This window comes from Poecilia reticulata, chromosome 20 (assembly GCF_904066995.2).
Source record: "Poecilia reticulata chromosome 20, P_reticulata-male-v2, whole genome shotgun sequence".
In the NCBI taxonomy this organism is placed as follows: domain Eukaryota; kingdom Metazoa; phylum Chordata; class Actinopteri; order Cyprinodontiformes; family Poeciliidae; genus Poecilia; species Poecilia reticulata.
Genome location: NC_088849.1, coordinates 8,427,851 through 8,443,986, shown reverse-complemented (window position 1 = coordinate 8,443,986; position 16,136 = coordinate 8,427,851). Strand labels below are relative to the sequence as shown.

General features: G+C 41.2%; 1 protein-coding gene across 10 annotated transcripts in view; it reads right to left on the bottom strand.

Annotated features, from left to right (window-relative positions):
- Positions 1–15,161, bottom strand: part of ntng1a (netrin g1a) — a 158,768-nt gene extending 143,607 nt beyond the window's left edge. For 3 of the 10 annotated variants that reach the window (XM_008438359.3, XM_008438360.3, XM_008438361.3), the window contains exon 1: positions 11,218–12,203. The gene's annotated coding sequence lies outside the window, so the exon portion shown is untranslated. Of the gene's footprint in view, positions 1–11,217; positions 12,212–15,020 lie in introns of those variants that run through there. The other 7 variants (XM_008438365.3, XM_008438366.3, XM_008438353.3 and 4 more) reach the window with 6 other exon arrangements.
- Between the last annotated feature and the right edge of the window lie 975 nt (positions 15,162–16,136).

Genomic DNA, 16,136 nt, shown 5'->3' with positions numbered 1-16,136 from the left:
ACATTTGTGTTTGTGACAGGGCGAGTCTGGTGGAGGATTTGTGTTCAGGAACAGGCTGGAACATGTCTTCGCTGGAGATCCATTGAATGCACTCACTGCACCAAGTGCTTTCATGGATGCCTGTGCCTCCAAGCAGTGGATAGACAACACAATTAAATAACCAAAAACCCCTAGACTGCCAGGTGTCTGTATTGTGGCTAAATGTTTCCTGCATCATAAAATCACAAAGTTCAAGTTAATCTGTGATCAAATCTTATTTCTCAATAAGTAAAGCTGCTGTTTGTAAAAATCAGTAATAATATCCACTGTCACTTGACTAGGAAATAAATGGCTGGTGTCTGATCAGATTGACTTTCTTGTGCTTATTTCTGGTTGTTAGTGAAGAAAATAACAGATTTAAAAATATTGAACACGTATTGAACTTTAAAGGCTGTTAAACGAACTTAGAATCCAGAAAAACTACTTCCAGAACAGGAACATTAAAAATTTGAACATACAAGTCCAGAGGATAGTAACCCAGAAAAGGAATTATTGGACCAGAGGATACTTCTTTTTTTTCTTCTTTTGCTCTTTTCTTTGGTTTGTTAGAATGGAGTTTCTATGTTGAAGTAAGCAGAAGTAGTAAGCTGTCATTTTAGCAGAACTTTGTACAATTTCAATTTATTCCAATGGGGCTGAAATTGGCACAAAAGCGCAAATATTTCAAAAAGCACAATGTTAAAATTTAGCAAAAGATACAGCAGAAATCTCCAGAAGAAGCAGAACGTTTTGATATATGAATTACTATAATTTGCTATAGTTAGCAGAAGTAAAGACCGATAAACGTAAACAGGATCTTAATAAGTGAGAATGCAGCAATGCATTCTCACTTATTAAAAAAAAAAAAGTTCCTTCGAATATCCTCCAATTGCCTCTTATTGCATAAGTCCTGCTCAAATGAAATGAAAGAATTTCATCGCATTTACTCTCGCTCACAAGAAAAGTCCGTCACATGAATCACAATGAGCGTTCACCGAGAGCCAGGATTAAATTTAGCAGATGACAATGTAGAATCAGTCCAAAAAGTAAAAAAAAAAAAAAGTAAGTGTAAGTCAGAGGGACAGAGGGAGGAGAAAGAAAAAAAAGAGGTTAAGGTGGGGAGAAGAAATGAAGCACCTTAAATGTAAAATGTAAGAATGTCAATGGGGGAGATGTCAGCAGGTGAGGAAGCAGCCAATTATCCAGAGGAACTCTTGGCTCAGAGCTCCCTGTTCCCATTAAGATACATAATATTACTGTGGTAAGGAGGAGACTAAAGAGATGACTGGATCAAGTGTGTGTGTGCGTACGTGTGTGTATGTGCGTGCGCCACACACCTCGCATTGCGACGTCTCGATATGAAAAAGCGGTTCAAGTCGCGGGTAATGAGACAACAAGCGCTGGCAAAGACTTCGATAACAAGCAGCGCAATCACAAAAAGCCGGGTTGTAACCACTGCACCATCCTGGCCACAGCGGCCCCCTTCCCCTCATTACTCCCCTGCTCATAACCCTCCGTTGCCCAGGGGGAGGCGAGGTGAGGAAAAGAAGAAAAAAAAAAGGGGAGAGCAGATGGATGAAGTGTGGACGTGCATTTTAAGTGAGAAGAAAGGGGTTTATTTTATGCCGGGTCTCTTCCTCGGACCATCGATCAAGGTCTGCGGACATCAGAGGAGGCGAGGACGGAGGGAGACGGGTATCCTTCCGAGCACGAAAACATATATGGCAGGGAAAAAATGTACCGTTGAAAAGCTTGAAAAGCCTATGTTTCTTGTCACTTATGGTGAAAAACTATGCCTACGGGGCACAGTATTTCATCTCTCCTTGGTCATGAATACATATTAATTTGGGCTTTTTATCTTGAAGTATGGAGGGGGAAGCTAACATTTAAAAAGATTGATAGAAATCTGTAGAAAGATGGTTTCTCCTTTTGCTTGAATGGATAGTGAACACTATAAAATGCAAAACATTCAGAAATATTACATATAAAGTACAATTTTACTAAAATAATACAAGTATTTTATATCTATCTAATTTTAAAGCAACATTTGTCTCAATAAACTACAAAAAAATGTAAGTTTGAGAAAATGTGTTAAAGTATGATTTCTGACAAATTTAGAAAAAAAGCAGATTTGGACAAAATGTCTTCACTGTGATATTAGGCAGTGTTTTGGTTTTATTAAAAAAAAAAAAGTATTTTTAATGGGAAAAGAATTGTCTGAAATGAGAGGAAAATGTCTATTGTTGATGAAACACCAGCATGTCCTGCAATGTCAACAGTAAAGTTGAGCATTTCTAAACAAATCCCACAAAACTACTAAAGACCTGCAGCCATCCAGACGTGAAATGATGAAAGTGTGCAACAGAGATCTATGATGTGAAGAAACAGGAAAAATATTTCTTATTCCAATAGTAGGAGGAGGAATGTGGAGTGATAGCAATAAAAGGGAGAGGCTAACGAATCAGTTTCTCTCAAAACACGTTGAAGCTTTTGTTCGCCAAATCAGTCAGAGAGAACTGACGACATCTCTTCTGAAAAGTAATTAAAGTTCAGAGAATAAAGCAGCTCAAAATACATGTTCAGTGCAAAGTTTATGCTAGTGTCCATCCGGCCACCTTTCCTACCTCACCACGCCTTCTGGCCACCTGTGGGTCTGTTGTTTCCTCTTTTCTAGAGAAATCCACTTGACTCAGTTCCTCTTTGGTGTAAAGCCAATCCCTATGGTGCTGTACTAGTCGTATTCTTGGTACTCGTTGAATAGATTTTTTCTAATTGCCACCAACTGCATGTAGTTGCCCGCTCACACTTCTTCATGTTAAAATATGGCACCAATGATGTTCTTTACCAGTAAATTGTGCCTGTAAAAGTGAAAAGCATGTGCATCGTTTGGCAGTGTGAACTCTTCTTTCCATCAGAGATCCCTTTTTCACCTTTAGTGCAGTTTCTATGTGCAAAGGGACCTTCTTCATTTCAGACACTGATTTTTTTGGTGGAAGCCAAAAAAGTCTAAAACAGCTGCATGGCCAAGCCCATTTACATCGGACACACGAGATTGGTGGGGCATAGGCTCCACATCCACCCATAAGTTAAAACTTTTCTCCCTAAAACACTTTTAACTGTCTATTTCAATAGTTCAAACACCAAATATACCTCATAAATACGCACAGTGGAAACCATCTTGCCACTACCGCAATAACTAACATGGACAATCTTCCTGATTTCCACTTATGAGAGTACAGCCAATCAGCGCAAAGAATAGAGAACACTGAACTGGTTGTTTACCTACTTAGCATGTAGGTATCCAAGCTGCCCAAGCTGCATTTTATTTAGAATATTATAGAAAAATTTTCAAATAGGCAAATATTAGCATTCCGTTCCAAATATTAGCGTTACGTTCCAAAGAAGACACTGCGAATATGGAGGCTTCCACTGCAGTTAGCTTGTTCGAGTTGCTACCAACCTTTGTAGGGAACAAACGTGACCAACGTCGGCATGAGGCCGATGTCATTCCACCGTGCCATCACAACTTTACTGTCTCAGTAAAGTTCACTTTTTAACAGCTTAAAGGGAGGGATGGTGTAAAATCAAAAATGTATTTGATTCATGCAGACTTTAGTAAAAGATGAGGTAATGAAGGGTTATGAAGCTTCTTAAAGAGACAGAGGCCAATTTCAAGGCGTCAAATACGTCTACGATGTGAAGATAGGTTTCTTTTAGGTTATTTTTGAAATATACATCATTTTAATGACAACTGAAGGCAACAGTTATTTGAATGCGCTATTGACTTGATTGTTTTTTGGGATGGAAGGGTATTCCCTCTGTTGTGTGGATGAAGAAAGATTCTGATTCCTTAATTCTCTGTGCAAATTAAAACCACACTGATGTTTTTCATGCACTACAGCACCTAGAATAACAACAACAAAAAATCTGAATCAGACAAAACTGGGAAGCCCTGTTCAGACATCAAACCACACCTGCAAAATCCTGATGGGTGCAACTTCACAAGTAGTAGAAAAATATTTTTTTTGTGCATGCACACAACGCTTCTAAACCAGAAGGTACACACACACACGCGCACCCCCCCCCCACACACACACACACATGCTGTCTGAAAACGACTGGGCACCAGAGAGGTAGCCGGATGCCAGCGTTGCAAGCTGCAACTTTTTATATTTAAACCCATGAATGTTTTAGAGGCCCAGGTGGAGCTGTGCCGGGGGGCGTTGTCGGGCCGGTGAGGTCACCGTTAACCCAAACAGCCAGACTCTGCCTCGGTCCGCTCCGCCGGCCCCTGGGGCCGAGCTACCCCCGGCGTCTCCTTTCATTTCATCCCCGAGGCCGATCGAGCGTGACCGAGCAGTTTCCTGAATCATGAGAAGAATTGCTCTTTCCAACAGGAGTCAAAGAACAAAGTCTTTTGAGTATCTTGGAATTGAGGTAAAAGTGTGATCTAGAGAAACTCGTCCTTGTCCTGTAAGGTGACGGGGCCTGGATAAAACCTGTGTTAAATGGACGGCGGAGTCCGGCGACGACAGGAGCTTAAATTCCTTAACAAAAGTATGTTTTTATCTTTTTTTACTTTTTTTTTTTCAAAATCTCTTTCTCTTTCTTACTGTTTATTCAATGTCACATGCTGTTTTTAATTTATTAATAAATTTTTTAATTATGTAAAGCACCTTGAAAAGCCTTGCTGCTGAAATGTGCTATACAAATAAAATTTGATTCATTTGAAAGAAAATAACAAGAGGACGCATCCTTTATTTCCCACCTTTGCGGTTCTTCCGGGTTTTTTAAAAATCTTTTAAAACACTAACGTGCCTCTTTTTTCCCGCTAACCACTTCGTTGCCAATCTAGGTTCTAGTGTTTACCTACAACGATTGCTTGATTCTATTCCTCGTCATCTCCCGCTGTTGGTTGTTGCACCATTTTTTTTACAGTTCTCTGAATAAGAGGTTATTTCTGTTTCTTTCATTAAAAAAAAAAACTCAACAAATGAAACCCAGTGAACTGTGAAATGATAATCTCCATCACATCTTTGGAGGATCCAGAGGGGGGGAGCAGCACCCACCTCCCACCTGCCGCATTACTTCCCAATAAATCCCTAAGCTGCCAGGTATATTTAAAAAAAAAAAACGAGTCCGATTAAGTCAGAGGAAGGTGGATTAATTACACGGTTGCCGCCGGTATCACGGCTATTTCTTTTTCCTTTTTTTTTTCTTTCTCTTTTGCACCTTTCGTTTTTAATTTCACACATTTTTATGCGCTTTCAAGGGCAATCTCTGAACTTGTTTCTGTCCTGTCTCTTCCCACTTTCATCTTCTCTGAGTCCACCTGCTTCATATTCCCCACCAGAGTCTCACTAAAAGAGCAACAAGAGCAGGGGTGGGGGTGGAGAGGGAGACAGGAGGGCAGACAGTTAGAGACAGATGAAAGCTAGATAAAGATAGAAGCCGCCCGGCCAGCTCCCTTTGCTTTACTCACCAGATTCCTCTGCCTGCATTTCCTGAATCCCTAATCTCGCCTTTTAACAACTGTGCCAATGGGGCCGCTGGCCGTCCATGTGAATAAACACACAGGCCGGCGACGCGGAGCGATGCACAGGAGGCCTGTGATGCTTCCCTGGGGTTTGTCTCTGAGACGGCTCGCCGTTTAGCATCCCCCCCACCCCCCCCAACCCCACCACCCTCCACTTCGGAAAGCGATGCCGCCTTCAAATCGGTGAGATCTGTAATCTGTAAATGACGGCGACAGGTTTAGCAAACGGTGGGTGGGAGAGCCGGCGGCTGGCGAAGGCGCCGTGTCAGGGAAGGACGGGCTAAATTAAGACATATCAAAACAGCGAGTCTGTCCTGTGGGGTTCCTACGTCTTTTTTTTCCCTGAGTCAAAATACAAGACGGGGTACTTTTTGGACAATTTTTCAAAGCATTAATATACAAAATAGAAGGCAATTTCACAGTTACTGAGTTTTAAATGCAAAAAACCCCCCAAGAAACTGGATGGATGAACGGATGGTAGGGCTGAGCAACGTGGCTGAAAAATGTATTACAATCAGTGTAAAACATTTTTCAATAATTATTTTGTTGTTTTTTTTGTTTTTGTTTTTACTGACTGAAATACTGAAAAACTGGTGGCATGACCTCTCCTCTTATCCACAGTTTTCACTCCATGCCTTTGTTTTTTTACTTTTAAGCAGCTGTGAGGTAAAAACCTTAAACTGCTGCTGCACGAGATACTCAACAGATTATTGCTAGGTAACCAAAGATGGAGTGAGTTAGTCGATGTCACCAACTTTTCTTAGCTAGCCAAAAGTTGAGCGGCTAAAGTCTTTTCTCTGCCTACATCCCCCATAATTCAGTGCGGTTCTGGATTGGAGTTCAGTGAAATTTTTGAAAATTCTTTCAGACGTATTATCAATTAATATTGATCACGTGTCTATTGCGACATTTATTGTTACCTGTAGATACAGTTTTTCCAAGATTTTTCCAGAGGTGGAAAATATTTAATATGTCATGACTTGCCAATGTTGAGGAGGACCCATAATGCAACATTACAGAGACAGATGGACTGCCTCTATTAAACCAGAGACAGTCCAAACACATTAAAGAGGCAACACTATGTGTTTTCAGGACACATAATGCCATTTTATAGCACATTGAAGTAGCCTTCTGTTGTTACAAAATGGTTTATATATCAAATACAACTTAAAAGGAATTTTACTTCATAATCTAATGCCTTGAAATTAGATCTCTGTCGCTTTAAGAACTCCTGTTCTTTCACAATCTGGCTCCTCTATTAACCCTTTAACTGTGATTTTATCAGCATTTCACTGAGAAGTAGCTTCTATAATGAGCTCAGCAGATGGATTGTTCCACCAGGTGTTTACTAATTGCTGCTGGCTAGTCTGAAGGAGCTGAGTGGGGGAGTCACGGGGAGGACTGCTCTGTGAGGCGGAAGTTTGGAAACTGCAGCTCCAAGGAGGAGCTTTGTCCTTGAAGGCAGAGCTAGATCCACCTGGATGGTCTGCACAGCTGAATGGTTGTTACGGGAGATTTAAAGGATTTCTCAAACATACATGGAAAGAATCAAGGCAACACTCCATGTATGTTTTTGATGAAGGAATAACATAATGTGATGCAAAGCTCAAAAAAGTCAATTTTCCATAATTCTACCTCTTTAAGAGAACCGGGAACATGGAGAATACAAAAGGGCAGAGCAGGGGTTGACACAACAACAGAGGAAAGGGGAGATGAAACCCAAACACCCCAGAATCGTGACCAGAATCCAGAGTTCTCTCATCACCTTTAGAAGATGGTGGAATATTGAGCCTCATCTACTAGTTTCTCACTTTGAATTTCAATATTTTAGAGCTCTAATTCAATCATCTTCTTGGGGGGAAAAAAAAAGGAAGCCATAGCCCACTGATCCCCAAGGAGACGTCTGTGCGCATCAGCCTCCCCTAAGACAAGTCGGGCCTCTGAAGGCACACGAGTCCTTGACTGCTGAAGTCGAGCCGACTCAACTTCACCACCACCAGCTGCATCCGCCACAAACCTTTGTCACTCCCTGTTCCGCGCTCCTTCCACCACCGCCCCGCGTGCTCCCTGCGTCTGCGAGGGCAGCACTTCTGACAGGGTGGCTGTGACTCGGCTGCCCTGAGTTGAGCTGAACGCTCCCCGGGGGCCCCTCCCAGTTACTCCGACCGCTGCACATTCAGCAGCACTCGCACGGGGAAACGGGGGCGCCCAATGAAACGGCGAGGCAGGATCCACCTCCTCCCTTCTCAGGCACTCCTTGCCACCAAGCATGCCTCTCTGTGCGACACAGGAGCATCTTATGCATTATTAAAAGATACTTTTCCTAAAAGGCTTCCGGCACATTATTCTGCAACCACGGTGACATATCTGGAGACTGAAAATGTCCGCACGCTGGCCCGGAAGGATGTGATCACCCAGGTAGCTGCCATCGTTGGAGGAAAAAAAAAAAAAAAAGACAAGCCGCAGGATTTAAAGTGACATGTTTACCTGTGATTGCTCAGGTAAACAAATAGCAACAATACTTTAATAGGCTGTAATTGGAGGTTTGAATTAATATAGAGTTGCAGTTTATTTGTTTATATGGTTCTTCCTGTACAGTAATGAAAAAAACAAAACAAAACCAATCAGTTAAACCAAAAAGTCAGTTTGGAGTTTATCCATTATTTTGAGTTTACATTTTGCAAGTCTAACAGCTAAATGACAAATAAATGATTTTAGTTAAATGAAAAACAAACTAAAAAACATACTCGGCTAAATTATGTAACTTCTAAACAAACTTAACCCAACAAGTCTCTCCTACGTGGCATAACCCCCAAAAATAAGAATTAGTTTCTGATGAGGACCTAAAACATAGCTGAAATAGTAATACGCTTTTTTTATAATATTCTAACAAGGTGGTATGTTTCCCTGACAACCACAGCAAAGACATCCTAGCAGCAAGCAGCAACTACGTATAAGAAACCTAGCTTGCTAGCACGCTTGTCATTAGCATTAGCTTTGTACAAAGCAAGCCAACACTGGATTCCAACTTTAATTCTTGCTCCAACACAGACATCACACTTAATTCTAGGTTGATATTATAATTCACACCACATCCCATATAAACATACACTTTAAAATTAACTCTGGCGGTTATCAAAGATACGCTGGACATGACACACGAGTCAAGAGAACAACAGCTGACTACACCAGTCAACTTCAGGTAAATTGTAATCAAAATGTTTAGGTAGGACTTGTTGCTGGCCTAAAACAGCTGATCTAGTTGGGAAATAATATAAACAATCATCACTTATTAAAATTATGTTAATTACTAATAGCACACGCTGTTCGAGATTTGTTAACAAAGTGTAGCATTTTAGCTGCAGTGACGTATTGAACATCTTCCAATTTAGGTAACAGTAGAAAAAATGTCCAAAAATCAAAGATAAAAACATTTTAATGCTAAAATAACACGAATGCATCAGCTCCTGCTGCTGAGTTAGATGTCATAATATTCAGTCAGTTTTACTTTATTCGTAAAGAAGGTTCATAGTGTTTATAAACTTGAACTTAATTTATTCATTCTTCATTTGAGAAATGGTATTAACCTTGATAAAAATATGGTCATGCATTATGTACATAGTAATCAGCGGCGAGATCAGAGGTTCCACAAGGGGGCACATCCTGAAATGTCCTAAGGACGAACATTTTGAGGATACTCGATTTCCAAATGTATTCCATAATCCATGAGAATTTGTTTAATAATCAACTTCCTTATTGCTGGAGGATGAACTGAGCAAAGATAGCCGTTTCGTCTCACCGTCAGAGTACATATGTGATTTATAGATTTTCTTCAATGAAACGAAATATCCAAAACTCATTCTTACTGTGTAGTACATCTGTTGCAGTCTGCTTCTAACATGAACCGAACTCTTTCTTGTTACAGTTTTGGCTTAATCGTGAGCTCCAGGAGCAAGATGTTTTTCTTGTTCTTTTCTTTTCTTTCTGAACAGTAGAAGGCACATCCGTAAAAAAAAAAAAAAAAACAGTTATAGATGATCCGGCTCAAGGCTGAAATAAAAGGAATGCATTAACAGCTTCTGCTGTGTTCAATATCTGCCTGAGGTCAGGCAATAAAACCAAGCATATTTGACATAATTCAGTTTAAAAAGAGGCTGCAAACAGCGTAGGCTATCAAAACAAAACAACAGGCTGCTCTCATGACACAACGGAGATGAGCTAATAAGCCTGGCAGAAATGTAATTATGCATCACATATGTACTAAATAGTCATATGTGGTTATATCCTCCACAAGGGGGCGCATTCAAGAAGGGCATTTAAGGATTAAAAATGAACTTTTTGTCACCTTAATGATCTGCTCATTGGTAACGAAGAAAGGAGCCAAAACCCTCTTTATCATGAGAGAACCTAAACGTAATAAAAAAAATAAATAAATAAAAATAATATATATATATATATATATATATATATATATATATATATATATATATATATATATATATATATATTTTTTTTTTTTTTTTTTTTTTTTTTTTTTTACTGTGAATTAGACCAAATAATTTGATTTTATAGAACATTTTCAGAAATAATATTGGATAATGCTTGATTTCCTTCAAAATGATCTTTTTAGAGTGTTTAGAGGCACTGCCAGCCTCTAATTCTGACTCAACCATGAACACCAGAGGCAATTACTTTATTAATAGTGAAGGGAATGGTTTCTTCAACGAGGCTGAGCCCAGTATAATGACGCAATGTCACCGTGTAATTACGTCTTACATCGATGTGGTCAAAGGGATCCACAAGGGGGCGCACCGTTAAATGCCCCGAGAAAAGGCTTCACTTCAATACTTAGACCCGTTTGTTAATCTCCACGTTTTTTGTCCCCTTTAACAATTCACTCATTGGTAAAAAAAAGAAATGAGTTAAAGAAACTTAATTTCTTTACCATTGGAGGACTTTTGAGATTTAGCTTGAAATGCTTAACAAATTTAATAACTAAAATTGAATTATCTCCAAAATTCTGTTTTAAAGTGAAACCGATGAGATGTAGGTTGACTTTAATGTGAATTTGACACGTTGACCCTTTTTCTACCTTGACTCGGACTAGCAAGCAAGCATATTCATGTGTATCCATGATAACAGTCTCTTTAAAAAATAATTAGGATTATTATTTCATTCAAGGCCAAAAAAAAAAAAAAACACGGGCATGCATTAACAGCTTCTGCTGAGGTCAGTATCTGCCTGAGGGCTAATTCATACAGACTTAAAAGCAAAAAAAAAAAAAAAAAAAAGTAAAATAAAAATATCAGCAGCAAAACTAAGCATTTTGACTTAATTCATTTTTAAGCAGTGGACAAGGCTGCAGCCGTTCTAATAACTACACACAAGGTTGACACAAAAGCAGTAGTGAATATAGTGAATAGCGACGCGGTCGGCCGCAGCTTCCACAAGGGGGCGCGTCCTAAAACGTCCCAAGGAAACACTCGATTTCCAAATTTACGTCCCCCGTCTCCACGAGCATTTTGTCCCCCAAACCACAAAAGTGCCCGTTGTTGCAGGCAGAAACGCATCCAAAGCCGGAGCACGGTTAACTTCCCCTCAACTCCACCTCCACGGTGTTGCCGTATTTCGACGCAAACTTCACGAACAAAGGGAGAACTTACATTTCTCGCGTCCCCGCGGGGTTTATATCCCTTCTGTAGAGCCGCTCAACAAGTTCCGAGCAGCGGGAGTGAGCAGTGAAGGCAGACCGGAGCTCTTCTCTTTAAGGTGCGCTCCTCGGCGGGAATATGATGAGTGCGCACGTCGGGTCTCCGAGGAATCGCTGCGCGCAACATCCCCCAGCTCACACCTCTCTCTTTTCTCTCTTTTTTTTTTTTACCAATCTTTTTTTTTTTTTTTTTTTTTTTTGCCCCTCTTCCACTTCAAAACAAATGAGCGATCGCCGTCCTGAGGGCTCGGTCAGCAGCGCGCGCGCCTTGTTGTGGAGACGGAGGGCTTTTCTGGACGAGTGCTGCAGGTGCCAAAGTGTCCATCATCCTCTCTCTCCCAAGTGGCGCTCCATCACGGGCGTCAGGGGAAGAAAAAAAAAAAAAGAATTAAAAAAATCCAACTACGGAGAGAAAAAACTTTGACCTGCCGGTGTGAGATCCTCCTATTTTCATCCTACGAATAGGTTTCAGCCACTCAGCTGCGGGGGACATGAATCCCACCAGTTAGTCTCGGCTGCTGAGGTGATCCGCATCTTCTCCTGGTCGCGTCTCTCCGTGGCACACCGAGCGCCCAGATAATGCGCTCCCGGGCTCACGCTCAGCTTCCCCCCCTCCCACCCCCCTCGTCTTCTTCTTCTTCTTCTTCTCGTTCACACACATACGCGCGCACACCTATAGGGTGTTTCTCTCCTCTGCTCCCCTCCACCTCCTCCAGTTCGTCTTCAAACTGCAGCCAGCGCCGAGCGGACCGCATTCAGCAGCAGCAGCACCAGCAGCAGCACCATCCTCTATCGGGACCCAGTTGAAACTCTGAAGGGAGGAGTTGAACCTCTTTTTAGTGGAGTTCACGAGATGCGTTAAATGTCCCACACGCAGGTGCGCGTCCCCGCAGGCTCAAGGGAATAATGAAGCTTTTAAGGGGAAAAAAGTATGTCTTCTGAAAATTGGAGAAAGTCCGGGGGGGGGGGGATCTGATAGTGAAACATTTGTCTGGGCCGTGTTGATGAGCTAAAACGCTCTGTTACGTTAAAAAGTGCGCAAATATTTGTTTTTATATCAAAGAATGAACAGACTGACGACCTGTCCAGGGTGACCCCGCCTCTCGCCCCGATCGTTAGCTGGAGATGGGCACCAGCAACCCTCCTCACCACACTGAGGGACAAGGGTGAAAGAAAATGGATGGATGGATGGATGGATGGATGGATGGATGGATGGATGGATGGATGGATGGATGGATGGATGGATACACTAAAAGATGTACCTCTGATTTGACCTTGTTTGGCAGGTCAAATACCGATTCAGTAAATGCATCTAAGATATTTTCAGTCTACAAACGCATGAAACACCATATGAGAGAAAAACCAAGAGGAGGTCAAACTGGCCGAGCCTTCAGATCTGCTGTCATTACATACAGCTGGGTTCAGTGGAAAGTTAAGTGGAAGGACCAACATGTGGTTGAGAAAGTACCAGCTATAGGGAACAGCCACGACATGGCTAATACACAGCATTTTTTTATGTAATAAAAATACTTTTGTTTTAAGTTCTGTTTAAATTTTCATTAGCCGCAAGATATGCACCCAAGTTTTCTGAAATAAATGCTTGAACATTGCTTAATTTTTTAATGAATCCATAGAAAATATGAGTTTAGTTTTTTACAAATTAAAAAAAATGTTCAATCAATTTGTCACAGTTGTCTCAGTTTGTCCTTTATATTGCCAGCTACCAATCCAAGCACCGCCCTTAAATTAAATATTTAGGACCAAGGCAAGAATGTCAGCAAAATCTGTAAGATGTGGAAAAACACGTTTTACATGTGGATAAATCTCAATGGGCTTCACATGTTCTAATTTCTACATGAGCAACACGTTGGAAAATGTCTCCAACATGAACAATTTTTCCATACGAGTGGTCTACGTAACATTACCCCAAGTGCTAAACATGTTTTGACTCGATATAATTTATACATGTGAAACAATTTCCCACCTTTCGCATGTTACTACATGACATAATTCCTGCCTGAGATATGGGAAAACTTCCTAGATATGGTTCACATGTATGATTTTACCCCCCATCTAAAATGTTCCACCTATGAAATATTTACACATGTGCTTCTCATGTGAAAACAACTTCCACATGTAAGTTTCCCTTCATGTGTTGCACATGTTACTGCTATGTAATTCCCACATGTGAAACACGTGCTAGAATTGTTCCACTTGTGGGCTTTTACAAGGGTGTTATTTTACATCATAGGTTCACATGTGAATTCCTATTGACTTCACATGGCAATTTCTGTATTTCAGAAAATTCATTCTTTTCCAGAGTGCCATACGTGGGTTTTATACATTTTGTATGTGATTTTTGCATGTGTCATCTCCCATTTAGTCACATTTACGTACAATGATGCTTTAAGCTGTTTCTATTGACCATATAAATGAGAAAATCGGATTCACAAAAGTACATTTGCTTAATGGAAACACACCAATCCTCATCCCCCCCCCCACACACACACACCTAGCACAAAATTTGTGCTAGGTTGAGGTGGATTTTCAGTTTATCAAAATGTGTGTATTAAAAAAAAACTGTAACGGAAACACTCTTTTTCCACATCACACAAGTCACGTGATCAACAAGCAAATGTTACTGCAGGTGGATAAAACCACAAACTTATTAACAAACGTATTCACATTTGATTTCTACCACATTTCTAAATACAGATAATTGCGAGATTGTATCTTTTTTTTTAAATTAGAGGAATATCGCCAAAGTTGTGTGCACATTTATAATGGAAACACAGCTACAAACAGCTTTGCACATGTGAAATCTGAAGGAGTGTGTGCAAAAAAAAAAAAAAAAGTGGATCAAAATTCTTCAACATAGAAACCAAAGATTAGAGGGCACCGTTTAAGAACTTTCTGGGACCGCCCCTGCAGATTGACGCGCCATGTCTTCAGCTCATCTTAATTAGGCTTTTTCTCTCCTTCTTCTAAAGCCGCTTCCTGCAGCTCTGCACGCAGTCGCACTTTAACTGATTATCACAGAGTGTAGACAGGAGAACAGGGTGGTAGTGCCAGCATAACTAGGGCCGTGACACTTGGCGCGCGGGTTTACAGTTTGACAACTCCACTACACGGCTCGGCGTGTCGGAGGTCTCCAGTCAGAGTCTGAGGTCTCCAGTCAGAGTCGGAGGTCTCCAGTCAGATGCTCAGGCTCCGTTTAATGCGGGTCAAAAGGCTCGCAGAACTCTCACCTCATTGGAACGTGAGGCATTAGAGAAAACCAGAGGAGTGTGTATTCAGTGGAAAGCTCCGCGGCGCACCAACTGCACGTCCTTATAATAAATCTAAAAAAAAAAACTCAGGAGCTATCAACGAACAGATAAATAAATAAATAAACATCTCTCAAATGATGAACCGAGCTTGTCTTTCAACTCGCGCGTCAAGAAGACCACATCTGATTTCTGACTTAAGCATCCAAGGTGATGATTGTGCCGATTCTCAGCAGTGGAAAGATGCGAGCACAAAAAAAAAAAGAAAAAAGAAACACAAGGGGATAAAGAGATGAGGCAAACAGAAAGCTCCTGCTCTTAAATCTTACTTCATCTAATCACGACGCGCAATTTTTTTTTTTTTTTTTTTTTGGCCACCTACTCGGCGTGCGTCACAGCGGAGCTTCAAAAACTTTGCGCGCCCCCAGCTCGGGGATTAATAACATAATAATAGTAATAATAAATAAATTGGACTGTTTGAGCCTCTCACCTTAGCTGTTTTTTTCCTCCCTTTTCTCTCTTTATCTCAGTGCTTCCCTCCGTCTGGATCAACCCCGTCGCGTGGCCGGCTGCAGCCCAGAAAATCCGCTTTAAAACGGGACATGTTTTGTCGAAGCGGGGCGACTTGTGTCCGTCGCTCCTGGGGAATGTGTAAGAGAGCCCCCGGTGCCTGCAGGCAGAACACACAGGTGGATTGGGGGGGGAGAAAAAAAAATCCTACTGCGTATTTCTGTGTGTGTGTTTTCTAAAAGACGATTTCAGAAATAATAATAAAAAAAAATGCTGGTTAAAAACAGAAATAAAGAGATTCCGGGTGGGCTTTCTTGAAAGCGCCTCAGAGACAGCAGGAGAGTGACCAGACCCGCTGCTCTCAGACACAATGAGGCGCTCAGGCTTTGACAATTGACTTTCCACCTGAAAGTCTAATTCTCCGGCGGAAGCCCGCGCTCTGCGGCTGAGAACAACCAGGAACGCGACCGCGAACTTCCAACTGATCGTAAATGAGTTCGGTGGCTCGTTGGCGTTTCAACATGGCCACATTAACGAGCGTCAAGCGGCATTAGAGTCCCAGCGGGGGTTAGTTCAAAAGTCCTTTTTTTGAGGGGGGGGGGGGAGGGGAGATAAAGGTTTGAACAAAAATACAGATGATGATGATGAGGAGGAGGAGGATAAAACTCTCATTTTACTGAGACACTTCAACCTGTGAGGGGTTTTAATGAATGTTTGACTTTTGAGCAGCTTTTCCCAAGATCGACACCATCATCACTGAACCAGATTATGCAACGCCTTGTAAAACATTCATCTGAAACATCAATGGATTGGTTAAGCAATGTCATTGACCAAAAGAAACAGCACATAAGTATAAAGAGGATTTATTCAACATGTATTATGAATATAATTCTAAATGGTAATCCATGTGGACAACCTGATACCCCTAAATAAACTCCAGTTTCCATGAGAAGACACCAAGTTAGTAAGTAGACTTTAATTCTTTTTTTTTTTTTAGCATTCCAGCTGTTCAGCGAAGGACGTAAAGAGTTTATAGACACCATTAGTGAATAATGTCTTCCTGGGACACACCAGACACATTTTGATGGAGACGTTT